The sequence below is a fragment of the Scomber japonicus genome, chromosome 2 (genome assembly GCF_027409825.1).
Source record: "Scomber japonicus isolate fScoJap1 chromosome 2, fScoJap1.pri, whole genome shotgun sequence".
Classification (NCBI taxonomy): domain Eukaryota; kingdom Metazoa; phylum Chordata; class Actinopteri; order Scombriformes; family Scombridae; genus Scomber; species Scomber japonicus.
Window position 1 is genome coordinate 13,965,412 of NC_070579.1, and position 15,255 is coordinate 13,980,666.

The 15,255-nt window shown below is 39.7% G+C and overlaps 1 protein-coding gene across 1 annotated transcript in view; it reads right to left on the reverse strand.

The window, feature by feature from the left end:
* sorbs2a (sorbin and SH3 domain containing 2a) overlaps positions 1-10,415 on the reverse strand; it is a 50,966-nt gene extending 40,551 nt beyond the window's left edge. The window contains exons 1-2 of the mRNA XM_053329375.1: positions 10,114-10,415; positions 3,435-3,621 (exon numbers count right to left, since the gene is read on the reverse strand). The gene's annotated coding sequence lies outside the window, so the exon portion shown is untranslated. The remainder of the gene's footprint in view (positions 1-3,434; positions 3,622-10,113) is intronic.
* Positions 10,416-15,255: the final 4,840 nt, after the last annotated feature.

Genomic DNA, 15,255 nt, shown 5'->3' on the forward strand with positions numbered 1-15,255 from the left:
CACCTAAGAACCATTTTTAGCTTAAAAATGTGATTATTCAACTGTCTCCTGAAGTCAAACAAAACCACTACATTTAACACATTATCAAGCTCACAAGACAGAAACGTCAGCTTATATCAAACAGAAACATTCAGTTGTTTTTTTCCTCTTCATAAGAGTGGGTGAGTGGGAGTTCAAGACACAAATTGCCTATAACAAGTAACTGGAGAGGATCTGAGGCTGGCACTGTAATATAAACAGGTTATATAAAAACACATTACACATTGAGGGTAAAGACATGAAGCTGTACATGTCAGTGTTTAAATATGGCTTTTTGAATTATTTCCAAAGTTTTTTCATGACTATGATTCAACTGCTGTACAGTCCAGCATGACTAAATACTTAATTTATCTTCACTTAAAAGATGCAGTGTGTAGAGTTTAGTGGCATATAGTTACATAGACTTGGTGGAAATGGATTATAATATTCATAATGATGTTTTAATTAGTGTATAATCACCTGAAAATAATAATTGTTGTGTTTTCATTACCTTAAAATGAGCCATTTATATCTAGATAAGGAGCGGGTCCACTTCCACAGAGTCCGCCATGTTGCTCTATAAAGAGGGCGTTTCATGAGTTTTCATGAGTTTTGTGGCCATCGTAGGTTCTCAGGTTCAATTTAATGCAAACTGAAACCTCACTGTTAGATGCCACTAAATCCTACACACTGCACCTTTTATGTGACTCTAACAAGTAATAGGGATTTTTTATACAACGTCCTTAGCCTCTAACATGAAAACTAATTAATGATTTAACTGTACATGCCACGGTTTTGTGTTGAAAGAGGCCTAATGGAGAGAGACATATTCAGGGGGAGGCAGATGTGAGCTCTTTCAAACACTTGAACAAAAAAACACTCCTATCTAAAGAATGAGGGAGGATAGTCAAGTAGTAGCAAAAAAAATGCTCTTTGCACTTCCAGCTAAATTCTTTGTTAACACTGTTTATTATTCATCACTTTTGTGGAGAAGGTTGTTCTCTGGAAAAAAAGGAAAAGAGTTCTAATGACTGTGAAGGTCAAGCTGGTCTTGTAGGATGATTTGATGAGTTAATTAGCTGTAAATTACACCCCAATTTAACACTGCACATGCTTTACATGCTGTTGATTTCTAACATTTTCTATATCTAAGTATCAAAATACTTGATAAGAGTTTGTCATCTGAAACGAGGCGTTCATTAAAGCAGAATGGCTATCAGGGGTGGCTAAGATTACATTCCCCATACATAGTCTGGATTCCCCAGGTACCAGTGTTAAGTGTCGAGCATAAAGATAAGAGGAACTTGATTAGCAGGGGTGCTATATTTACTGCCATTACACAGGACCCTTTACCCTCTAAGGTGGTCTGGAGCAATAGGAAAATCTATCTGAGGAATCTTTATGTGCTTGGGGTGTAAGGCAAGAGGAAATACCGTAATTTTAACATTTCTAATTACTAATATATTTGGTTTCTCAGAAAAGATGACGGTTTATGTGTTTTAATCAAGTCGTCAGTTTGAAAAAGAGGAACAAAACATCACTTGCTTTGCATAAGAACTTTTATGTGTTTATGTGTTAATAAGTATGTGACGGTCAGTGAACAAAACCCTTAACTATGAGCCTTTTTTGAAGCTTTGTTGGTGTAATGGTGACAAACAAAACAAGCAGCAAACAGATATATGAATGAACACATTCCTAAATACAAAGACATCTTTAAAAAGGGTATTATCTATCTCAGACAGAGATAGAAAAGACTCCTGTTTACTGTGAGTATCACACATTCACAAGGAGACTGAAATTCAAGCCCTTTGTGTTTGCTGTTATTCTGTAAAGGTTACTCTTAAATGTCTTTGTCCTTTTGTACATCAGCTTTTAAACAAATAGCCAGTATCAGAAAGGAATGAGGAAGAGGAGGGGCGAAACAGAGTGACAGTAACAAGGGAATTGAAGTTTTAAAGCGGCTGAAAACTGAAACAATGGTATTTCTGTATAGCCTTGTTAAGCTCCGTGACTTGCAGAACCAAATATCTCCAAACATTTTGTAGTTTACTGTAGATGTAAGGTTTGTTCAAATGTTATTTTTCTCTGTCTCTTTCAAAGAGTAGCTACTTACCTACATCACCAGTGATACAGATTCAGCCAGGCAATCAATCTCTGTCCCAAACATTATTTGGGACAGAGAGTGGAAACACAATAAGTTTTGGAAGGACTAGAATTATTGATTTATCTGTATTAATAATGACACATGTAGTACAGATAAATGGGAGTGTGTTCCCTGTGATGTTTACAGGGAACAAAGTGTCTCTCGGTATAAGTCCGGGGGAAAGGGAACCAAATGAACTGAGCCACGAACCGAGGCTGGGAACCATCCCTAACTGTGTACCAAAGGGGTCAAGGTGACATTCCACAACACCTCTGAGACTGGTCTAATGGAGGGATTGGTGCATGGCTATTGTTGAGTTGGAAAGAAGAAACCATGAAAAAGGGCGTAACAAAAGATAGAAGTATGTAAAAAGGACAGAGGGAGGAAAATTAAGATTCTGGGGCAAAATTATGGGAAGGTATGTGGTGAACAGAAAAAGAAAGTAGGACAAGGCAGTTTGGGGGGACTTAAATGAAACTTTTTGTCCACATTTAATCTAAATGGATACAAAATATATAAAACAAAGTACAACGGGGGAATTTTTGTTGTATACAAAGTACATATTCATTCTAACTTTCCCTTTTCAGTTATCTTTTTGTTCCTCAAGCCTCAATAAATGTGCTTGGGTTCATGCAAAAAAACAACAACTTTTCAACTCTCAAAACTGTAATCAAAGTTATTTACTGATGCTATTTCCGAGGTGGTAGCGGTTGAAACCACTGTTTTATTTGACACCAATTCCCCTGTCCACTGTCACAAAAGACAAAAAATATACTCTCAGCCTATAATTGTGGGTTTTGGCAGAAGCGAGAAATATAATTCCCTTTTGGTATTCGGGCTGTAAAAGTTGTCTTCTAATTTGCTTTCTATTTAAAGCAAAGATGTGTTCATAGAAAGTAACAAATGACAAATAATAAGTAAACAGTGTTGTATGATTTGTTTGTGTGTACTGCCACATTTAAGATTTCTTCTTCACTTTAAAATTAATTATACAAATAAAACTTTATATGGATACTATAGGAATTAAATCTGTATTGATGAGTCTATATAACGCTCTGATGTTTGCTTAAATTCATTTAAAAAGTGTTAAAAATGTAATTAAGTTCTGCTCTGTTTGGCGGAAAAAAAAAATCAAAAAATCACATGAGCACATTATTCACTCGTTATTCTCAGCAGTGTCTTTTTGTGACATTTAACCCCCCCAAAGCCTGACCTCTCAACCAGCAAAGTGCAGGTGCAACAATCCATCAAGCAGTAAAACTTTAACTCTTACCGTCATAAAACCAAAAGACTGAAGACTTGCTAAGAAGAGTCAGGTGTAGGTGAGCCGTGTGCCCAGATGCCTTTTCCTTCCTCTCTCTTCTTATATTGAGGTTTTTTCCCGTTTTTTCTTCCCACTGCTCAGAATAAGTCTCTCTTCCCGGTCAAGCTTTATTCCGAGATGTGACCCTGTTTAATGCCTGGGAAGCACAGAGACAACAGAACGAGGAGAAAGTTAGAGAGCCAAAGAGAGGGAGTGACAGGGAAAGAGAGTTCCCTGTTTGGGTCAAGCAGTGATCAGATACGGCTATTTTCAGACTCAGGCATGCTCGTCTATGAGACTGGAAAGTTACCCCCCAGTGTAGATGGGTGGGGGCTAAGTGACAGGGCTGACTATCTCTATTTTACCACACGCACACATGTTTTCATGCATGCATACCATACAGTGTGCAACACAGAAACACGCAAAGACAGGCTATGTCTATACACACACTTTCTTTCACATACTGTCAACAGAGTCACATCACATACACTGTCATCCTATGGTACAGATTACACCAGGTAGATTCACCTTGGGCAAATGATGCATAATTAAATGGAGTTAAGTTAGGAGCAGCAGTGGGCGTGAGCAGACAGAGGGAGGCTCCACATCTCTCCTCCTGGGCTTTAATATCACACAGTAGCTGATGTCGTCAGTGCTCGGCTATGTAAAGTGGACAACTCCACACGGAAACTGACAGGAGTGTCAAACTGTTCTCACATGAGATTTTCATTCACTTTCTGTTGCTGACACTTTGATTGCCTGTCAAGACGGGTGAGGGCCAGCTCGCTCAAGAGATTTGCAAATGTGCACGCACACACATGAGGAAGCAGGCACACACATACACACACACACACACTTTCTGTTTTTAAATCACAAATAAAGCATGTGCAGTCAGTGTCACATCTGACTGTAAATATATACAGACTAATTATGTGTCCACTCACCTGTATCATTAATAATTTTACTGCTGTGTAATCCATATGGGAATGTATATTTGGAAATGACCACACACATACACACACAGGCTGAATATACACAGGGAGAGAGGTCAGCCAGAAGCACCTAGACCCCAGACTCCCTGCTATTCCCAGAATGATGATGTAACTACTGCTATTAGCATCTCATATTTAGAGCCTGGACACCTAAAACCAGCTAGGAAGCTACTGTGCAATATGCTATTTGGACCACTTCCACACCTCCTCCCTTTACACCGATACTCCACAATAAACAACGGACACAAAAATCTGCAACTGAGAAAGTACTGCAGTTAGGGTTCAGCAAGAGTTCAGCAGTCACTACTAAGAAAGAAAAAAAGACATTCATTAACTTATGCTAATGAAGCTTCATTAATGAAAAGTGAATGCTGATAAGATGACTTACTTTTTTCAAGAACAAACAAAAGATAGAGAACTAACGGTCTATAAAATGTCAGATACAGAAAATGTCCATTGAAATGTCTTTAAATCACTTGTTTTATCTGACCAAAGCCACAGATATTTAGTTTTTTAACAATATATAAAAGACAAAAGCAGTATATACTCACAACTGAGAAGCTGGAATGTGGGAATTGTTCATGTTTTGCTTAAAAAATGACTCAAACAAATAATTACTTACCAGAATAGGTGCTGATATTTTTTTCTGTTGATTGATGTATCGACTCACCAACTGATCGTTTCACCTCTAACCTATAACGGCTGAAATACACCAGGCACAGATGCAACACATCTGTCGCAGCATGGCCGTAGCAGAGACCACTGACCATGGAGGCTGACCATCGAGCTGCCCAAGTCTATTTTTATGGGGGGGTGGTCAATTTTTTCCCCTCTGTGCGTAGCTACACATCCCTCCAAATGGTAAAAACTACATAGAACTGTGTTAAAAAGAGTACAATCTGTTTAAAAATGACTAAAATAAATAACTCATTGCTCCAGAGGCAATGTAACACAGCAGAGCTACCTTGTGGGGTTTTTTTTTCATTGTACATTAAAGTAAATCAACCAAAGCGATGTGTATCCATTAACTGCAGTTATAATGATCTAGTGACTTAATTCAGTACCAGTTAATGTACAGTAGCATATGCCTTTAAACCTGTATAAGCAACTGCATTATCACTTGGCAAAACTTAATGGCTGGCACACAACTAGATGCTATAAAGACATAATCTGTGTTGCAGGTAGGCTAAAAAACACAGATCCACCCCACTGACACAATGCGTCCCATCATGTCTGGTGTATTTTACACTTTATTAGATTAAAACAGTGAAGTGGCCTCATCTTATTCTACTGAAAATAAACCAAACAATGACTTAAGTGGGTGTACATCGTAAATGGATCCATTGTTGCGAGTGTATCAAGCTCAGCGTGGTGTCAACATGTTACCAACCTTTAAATCAAATCAAGCACGGACGCACTCGGTTGAGTCAACACTATCCGCGTCTGCTGTCATCGTGCCAATGATGAAGTGGTAATGTAAAAATCCCATCTACACAGGCACAGATGGCTGCGGTGATAAGTAGAACTCCTGCAACTATGTCCCACACAACACCCACAAGCCCTCAGACCTCGGGGGTCCGCTAGCAGTGATTGGTGTGTCAGCAGACACGATCAAACACCAGCTGCCCCCCACAATCTTCTGGTCACGTGCCACGGATCAGCAAGGTATGGCGAAAAGCTGACAACTGACAGGTGCTAATTATGTAACCTTGGGGCAGTATCAGAGGACCAATAAAGAACTAAATGAGCAAAGCACCTGAGTTTAGTTCCCTATTAGAGATAATGTCTAGCCACTCCAGTCTTTATCCTTCAACCTGCGTGAGACTTTACAGGAGATAACCCCACAAGATCTCCATCAACATCTGAACCAAACATCTCACAAGCTACAAAGTTCCCGACTTTTGGGTCACATCCGCCTCCCATTTAAGCTAAATTTTGACCTTGTTAAACATTTTCTTGCAAGTTTTGTGTGTGAAGGAATGATCCATAAAAACAATTAAACTAACATGACACAGAAGCAGCTTAGGAATGATCTCATTAAAGTACCAGAGCAAACTATTTTTATAGTGGTTGACACACGCTCCCGTTCAAACACACCGACACTTTGACCTATGAGCCACTTCGGACTACAGTGGCCGCGTCGACATGGTCTCGTCCGTACAGTTTCAACACCTAATTCATTATCAGCGTCTGCAAGGCTCTGCCATTCCCAGTTAAGTAAGTGGCAGGATATAAAAAGCAGGAGAGCTGTGCATGTACACATTAGTAAGTGTCACTTACTGGAAAACACTTTAACCTGGGACCAAATCTATAAAGGAAAAGAGAATCATCCACAAATACAGTGTTCAACAGAGGCAGTCCAGCGTTTTGATGCCTTGCTACGGCTGCAGTGGACTATGAGCTAGGAACTGTGTGCTTCTGTTGGTTTTTCAGAGAAAATCAAGACTATAGAAGTAAAACATACCACAGTTCAAACCATCTATAAAGCATATTTTATCTGCTTTATATGAGGTCATTTATTTTATTTGCTAGCTTGTATATGAACTTATATCTATTATTCCGACACTGCTGATTCATACACTCTAATGTTTCTGTTTTCTCAAAAAGGGCTATATAAATAAAGTTCCCATCATTATTATTACCATTATAAATATTTAGCTCATCTAACAGACCGTTCAAAATGACCTGTTTTGATCAATGATGGGCTGGGCTGAAAGTGCTGCACAGAAAGTGATGAAATTTTTGTTTATAAAGAACAAAGTTGTTACCATTCTGCAGGTGTCGCTCAATTCACCATGATCTTCGAGCACCAGGCAGTCCACATCTTTAATGTAATCTAACATGACAGATTGTATAGATTGTATTGTGCACTTAGGTAGTCTCCTAAAACTTTCTCCTTGCTTAGCAGGACACAGGACTTAATTCCTCTGTGTTGTGTCGATAAGCAGTTTAAAGCATGTCCCAATCCTCTACTACTTAGAGCCATTTTCTAAAAAAAAAAAAAAAAAAAAAGCCTATTATACTATTATACTACTCACTGTGATGAACACACGTTTGCTCTTCAGCCCGCTAAAAAAGGATGAATTACAACCGTCTGGACTGGAATAGTAATTAAATGCCAGGCTGGATCTAAATTTTAAATCATAAAATGAGGGATCCAGGTTGGGAATGACAAGTTAAACTAATGATGTGCCTGTAAATTGATTTAATCACTTGTCACTGTTTATTTTGCAAACATTTCATGAAATTATAGATCGTTAATGTTGCATTTATGTCTCAAGTTGATTTTTATTCAAGTCTTAAATCTTGTTATGGCTCAGGGAGTGCTGTCTAAATTCGGTTATATTGTTGTCTGACCATCAATATAATGACAATAAAGCTACTAAACTCAGGTCTATTGGTTGACTAAAAGGGTCCATGACATTTCTTTTTTTTAATTTTAAAACACATTATAAATGAAAAGCATGTTTAGTTTTAACAACATACACTTTCTTAAATTGCTTCTTTTTCTGTCTCCATATGCACCAGTATGCTGCTATCGTCAAGCCACATGGAGACGCATCACTTGTGTTTATTGTTAGTTTTTGCATATCTTGGCTCATCATCTATGCCAATGTCCACTTTCAAAAGCAAACCATCATTTTCCAAAAAAAAATAAACTGGCTCAGCAGTTTAGCTAAAAAAAAAAAGAAGTCCCCATCAACTAACAGCACGGTAAGCTCATAAGAAACTGACCCTTGAGAGAGCTCAGGGGGGTAAGCATGTCCTGCAGGCGGCCCCTTTTATCAGTGAGACTATAAGAATTAGGCGAGCTTTTCACACATCACTTGAGCCATGACATCAGCCTCTGAAGAAGGGCAGAGGAGGGGAAGACGTAGGAGCTAAACTCAACAGAGGGACAATGAGAAGGGAGAGGGAACCAAAACAAGGAAATAAACATAACAAAGGAAAATTAAAAGGAATGTGTGTGTGTGTGTGTGTGTGTGTGAGTGAGAAAGAGAGGGAGAGAGAGAGAGAGAGAGAGAGAGAGAGAAATAGTGAACTGTGAGAGAGTAACCCCCTTTTACACAGAAAATGTATCACATTCTCCTATTCCCTGATGGCTTGCCTTGATCCCCTTTCCTCCTCTCACTCTCAAACATTCACACACACACACACACACACACACACACACACACACACACACACACACACACACACACACACACACACACACTCTCTCTCTCTCTCTCTGAGCAGCAACTCCAAACTGGCAGGTGCAACTGAGTTAACACTAACTGAGACATACTTTCTGGCTCATTTCCCATCAATCAACTCAAAAAATGCTATGATCGCCCATTAAGTGTGTAAATTTAAGCCTCTACGAAATGCTGTTTAAGCCCCTCATGAGACAGATAGCAGCCAACTGTTGCTTGTCATATTGCATCCCGCTGTGCCGCTTCCTCCTCTCCCCCCCTCCAGACACAAGCATGCAGTCATAGAAACACATTATATACTGCATCAAAGACACCATTCAGTATAGCCTACAGCACATACACACAGACACACACAGACAGGACAGGTAGGCCACACTGGGAGTGGTATGAGGTTCCCGGAGAGATAGTATTACACTTTGTACATCCTGGGTACCCAGCATTCAAATGGGTCTTACAGATAGCATCCATCTAGGCTGGCCTGCTCTTTTTTCCCTCTCATGACATCATCTCTTTATACCAGTTAGCAGGTAGCACCAAGGAAACAAAGGGGGTTGACTATTCCTCACTGTTTTCTAAGAGATCTGGATTGTACAACCTTATATATGGATAAGACAGGCAACACATTAGTTTTAAAACATGACAATAAAATGCAGTATTGGATTAGCACTACAGCCCTCTAAATGGGACATCCTGAGTGATTTAAACCCTTGATGGCACCAACAGAGCCCATGTGAAGCATTTACAATAAACCATAATCATAAGGGGAAACAAATATATTGTTGGTACACACAGTAGCTCCTCAGGCCACAAACTCAAGCATCCTACAGCTTTACTAAGAATTAAAGAAATCTACAACAGAGTCAAATTAAGCTTCTTTTTTCCCTCTGTTACACTTAAATACATTGCCACTAATACACTAACAATAGAGATTATCCTAAGCATTTGGGATTTAGGTTAAAACATGCATGTCTCAATTTATGTTTATTGCTACAGTATCAAGCTTAGCTCTTACTTATTGTAGATATGGTTCTGCATGCTGTGGCGGTCCTCTCTGCTAATGTTAAGCAATCTTTCCACAGCTTAGAAACTTGTGGTTTCAATATTTAACAATTCCAGCCCTAACCGCATCTTCTTCTACCCCCTTCAAAGCACTGGAAACAGAAATCCACCACCGGAATGCACTTTGGGGGAAACACAGGCGACCTTACTGCATCCCGGATGAGCTGATTCATTAGTCCTGGCTCCTGATTCTGGTCGACAATAACAACGGGATCATTGTTGTTTAAAAACGCACTCAAATTAACCTGTTTACCTCCTCGTACCCTGCTCAAATAGTCAGCTCTTGAGTCAGATATACGCTGCAGCTGCTACACAAAAAAGAAGCGGCGCGGAAGGAGAGATATTAGCCTCCCGAAACAACAACATTGCTGATATAGGTTACTGTGTGTATGTGAACCTTACCTTAAAACGACTGCATGCATGCTCTGTCGACTAATTCCGCAACATATCGCCAGGTAATCAGCCTCTTCTTCTTCCATGTGAAATGACTGAACTACTCACACATGCACACACACAGACACACAGGCGGCTACAGAGGCTAGTGCAGTGTCCGTGTGATGAAACCGTACACCTGTTTTTTGTAGACACGCATGGATGTTGCCGGTGTCGGTCAGCTAAGTAAAGGCAACTCCCTCTCTCGGGGGTCACTAGGGCTCTCACATAGCAATGCGGCGGAGCTGTCCTGCCCCCTTTTTTCCCTCACTATACCCGTAACCTCCAAGGAAGGGAGGAAGGAAGGAAGAAATTAATTTATTTTTTGACAAGCGCCAGTCGCACCCCACACCACACCGCTATGCCCACAAATGGACTGAACCTGCCTCCCGTTTCCGTTTTTTTAAATATATTTTTTAATTATATTATTATTCAATGATGCCCTAGCTTCTTGCGCAAAATGGCCTCTGTTATTTTCATTCAGCAACAGTCCACCGCCAGTTTCTCATTGGGTCGTGGTGTAGCCATGGCAACGCCCGCGGCTCAATCTGTGCTGGCAGAGGACGGACATACACACGCACACACACAGTCAGTCGGTCTGTGTGTGCACAGCTCACTGCTAACAGGAAAGTGCCACTTTAATAGCTGTCTCCGGTAGAAACGCACAAATAGACGTCAAAAAACTAAACAAAACCCACCCCAGACAGATATGTGCTGTTGTTGTTGTGTTTGGAGACGTCTAGCTATTAATTCATGCTACGAATAAGGTATACCCTGCCAAAATGTGTAGCATATGTTTCCTTGGCAGCATATCATGTTGTCATCAAACTGTTTCAAGAGAAATGTTGAGCTATTAATAAATGACAAGCGGCCTAAGTTATTGCTTGGCTTCCTTAGAATAACTGGACAGTTGTGGAGGTCGGCTTAACTTGTGTTTTATTAGCCTGAAAGGCCAGCAATTAGAGAATAATCTACTAAACTCAAGTATCGGCCCAAACCTGCACACACAATGCATAGATGATACACTGTTTTATCAATACTCAAATTTATGTCAACTATCAAGTAAGCTATTGAAGATGTTTTCTTTGGAGACATTGTTGATGATATCCATGTAGATTTTTGCAGACCACAACCTGCACAAATGTGATTTATTATGGTATTTGTTCACTAGTATTAAACTGAGGTGTTATTTTAATTCAGGTGAGGTGCTTTGGATGAATGAATATAGTTAGGGTTTTCTGCCAATGATTAATCATTATGGTGGTTGGTCTGACTTGGCAGCAAATACTCCAGTGTTTGCACTACAAGTGTTGATTTTTCGGTTGTTGACATAGGACTGACATTTTATTTTGGTGTGGATTTATATCATGATGTAGGTTTTTACACATACTACTTTATATTAAATTTGCTCGGTAAACACTGTAAACTGAATTATGGTCTTGTCTCCCTGTTGCTATATTATTTTTATTCAGTAAAGAAACTGAACCTTGTCTAGACTCTGCCTCTTTTGTGTCGGTCTCTTCCACCTCGTGCTCACACACTGAACTCTTAAATTATTTAAACCCTGGCTGGTAGCCCCCAATAATCTATGCTAGGTATATTTTGACCATGCCAGTAAACATGGCTTTTACACATTTATCACACAGTTTTTCCTCTGTAAGAAATAGCATGTAATCTAGTTTCTTCTTGAGCCATTATGATCTCTTGCTCTGCTAAATACGAATCAAGCCTTTGTACAGAACAGTCAGGACATAAATCTGCAGACTTCGAGTGAGAAATTGAAAGCAGGCACCCTATTGCTCATTAATTCTTAAAAACCTTTGCAGGCCTGTTAGAGATGGTCTATTGAGTTGATATGGAATCAGAGACAAAGCCAAGATATGGCTCTTTTGCCTGATGAGAAAAATCACTTCAGGAATGCATCAGTTCTTACAAAGCTGATAATGCAAAGCTATAGCCCATATAATCAACCAAATACCAGCATAACCTGAGCTGCTTTTTGTAAATCGTGTGTATTTGAATTGATAAACTATCTTGTTTGCCATAAAAATGATCAAAAGTACTCACTTTTATTATGTTTAATCAATGTTCCTGTCAGTTGACTATGGTGGATATTACTGCAATGACATGACCATGTTTTTACTGTTCAATGCCAGAAATGTAGGGAGCTTCTCATTGACATCAATTAACATGTCAGTTTAGATATAAATAATACCAGTGAGGACATTAAGAGCAAATATTAAAGTAATGTACTTTCAAGCTGCGGTGTTATTTTGTTGCATGCAATAAAGAACCGTCTCTTTTGTCAGCATTAAAGGTGTACAAATTTAGACTGTTATTGATAGCTGACCTTTCTGAGGTGTCAACGAAACCACTACTGTGTGAGTGTGTGAATGTGTGTGTGTGCTTGTGCGGTTCTGTGAGTGTGTACCTATGTATTCATGTGTTTGGTCTTTTATCGCCAGCTCTTATGCGCAGTATAGGCAGCCTTACTGAATCTTACTGTTGTCAAGTAGGTGCCTTTTTATAGGTGGCATGTTATCCACAGACTCTCAGCTATCCATTCTAACGGGGCCTGGGAAGACGATGACGATACTTTATGTCTGGTATGCAGGAATCCATATGTGATACAGGTGCAGACATACTAAGGGCAGAGTTTAGGACATTACGGCACAATATAGAAAAAGAAAACCAGGATAGCAAGGCCTGCTGGACTGTGTCGCTACATATAGTCACAGGAATCTGTACCAACCCCCTCTGAGAGCCAAGAATGGGCTTTAAGCATTGGTAGTAGAGGTGGCCACCACTGTTCAACATTCACTTATAGTATAGTGAAGTGTTGACCTGAAAGCAATCCAAAAGCTGACCTTGGATACAAGATATACCAAGCCTGACCCTGGTTAAGAAAACCACTACATTACAATCTACACATAGTATTTGGATGTATGCCAGACCTTCATCCAAATGCAAATACGTAATAATACTTCCCATAATAGTATTTCCCTTTTAGGATGGCAGCACAAACCTTATCTTAGAGGGCGTGACATCATTGGGCATGTGTCATGGTTTTACGAGCATAGCCACTTATCTTTGTCCACATCAAGCCTGCAATTATCTAATATCCAAGCACAAATGCACATTACCACAAAACACTGCTCTTGGCCTCTCATGGAATAGCCCACAAAGGAGAGCAGACTGGCACACAGATCTTGTGAGAAAATAACTCTTTTATCTGAGAAGTGGCACCCTGTCACATCTTTCCACTGTTGCTTTCCAAAGAGATCCACATTTGGAACAGCTGATACTGAGGTTCACTCGTCTGGCCAATGTTAAAGTAGCACAGTGGTGCTGAATGAGTGGATGGCATATGAGTGCATGAGGACATTGTCTGGCAATGACATCATGCCACTTCCACTTACGTTCCAGACTGGCTTTGATTTCTAAGAGCTGACCAGGTGAAACGTGTAAGCGAATCTCTGAAAGGGCCAGTCTGCTGACGTGGAGTCCTGCATCATCTCTCTGTTTAACGGTGTCACTGAGGAAAGTGCTTAGATAGATACGTACGTCAACCTTTCACCTTCTCTCTGTTACCTATTGTATGCTTGTGTTTTCTTAATCTTTTTTTTTTCAATTTTCTCAGTTTCCCTCAATTAATTGTTGTAAGTTGGATGTCTCTCATAATTTTACGCACTACTGGGAGCTACTGACATTCCAATTAGTTACAAGACCCATCCCCGCCTTACACTGTGTGCTTGAAGACAAAACCCTAAATTTGTCAACCAACATCACTCAACCTCCAAAATACAAATTACCTTACATCTAACCCAACAGTCACCATGGCCTCTGTCCTCTTACTGTGATGTATCAATCAAAAAGAGTGAATATTGCCCGGTGAAACATCACTCATGCCTCTTCACTTCGCATTAAACACTGGTACTGCAGTGTCACGACAGATGCTGGAGAGAGGCTGACACAACACAATAGAGAAAAATGATGGAATAGAAAAGATGAAGGATAACAGAATAACAAATGACACTGTGAAGGACACAGAGGAAAAGGGAGGCAAGATAAGAGTCATAGGCTACATTTTGGTTTACACAAGTTGACATCATCATTCGTCTATCTGGCCAGAAAGGATTGCCTCATGGAAATCTTCACTGTATGACAAGGCGTATTATTGCTAAAATAATCTTGGACACATACTGCTTTATACAATGCATTTCAAATAAAAGGTTAATTGTAGAGTTGACATGCTCAGGATGAATCACACAGGTTTCTATGTTAATATTGATCCATCTATCAAGCCATTTATTTCCTATACAACTTCACAAAGCAGTCATTTTAATTCACAAAAATTCAGATGAAATGTTGCATGAATTGTTAGGCAAAATTGTTACCTGAAAAATGCTGATGACAAACTGATACAACCATGCATAACATATAATGAATAATGCATTATTCTATGTAATATTGCAGTAATTCCTTGTCTGAATCCCTGTTAAAGATGGCGACTGCAGACCTGTCCTTAACACTTTCAACTACTGGTAAACCATTAGTCCGGAAGATGTTTGACAGGGTGAGACTTTAGGCTTGGAGAGGAGGAAATTAGTTCTGTAATGTGTGTGGTTGATATCCTTTTCAGTATTATAACATACACATAAATGTGCTGACCTAACTGGTTCAAAGTAGCCACACAGTTGGTGTTAATGGTGCTGACAGGTTCCATCTGTGGTCTCCCTGGACTGCTGGCATAGTCTTAAGCTCCATTAATCAGTGTTTTCCATAATAACAGCAGATCAAATGGGTGTGTGTAAGGTGAAAAGGGTTGCTTGTAGGGACAAAGCCGCAAAGAATCAACCAACTCTGCAGCTCTACTGAGCTTTTTAGCCTCTTTTAGCTCATTGTTTTGGTTGCAAAGCCCACTGAATTGGCTGTTGTAATCCCTTGTTTCAAGCAGCAGCAGGCAGGAATTTTCACCAAAAAAAAAACCCAACTTCTGAGCTATCCACTGTACGCTACCTGACCACCACCACATGGTGAACACACAAATCTGACAACTAGCTGGCTAAGAAAGTCAAACAATGAGCAAAAAAACCCCATAAAACTCTAAAA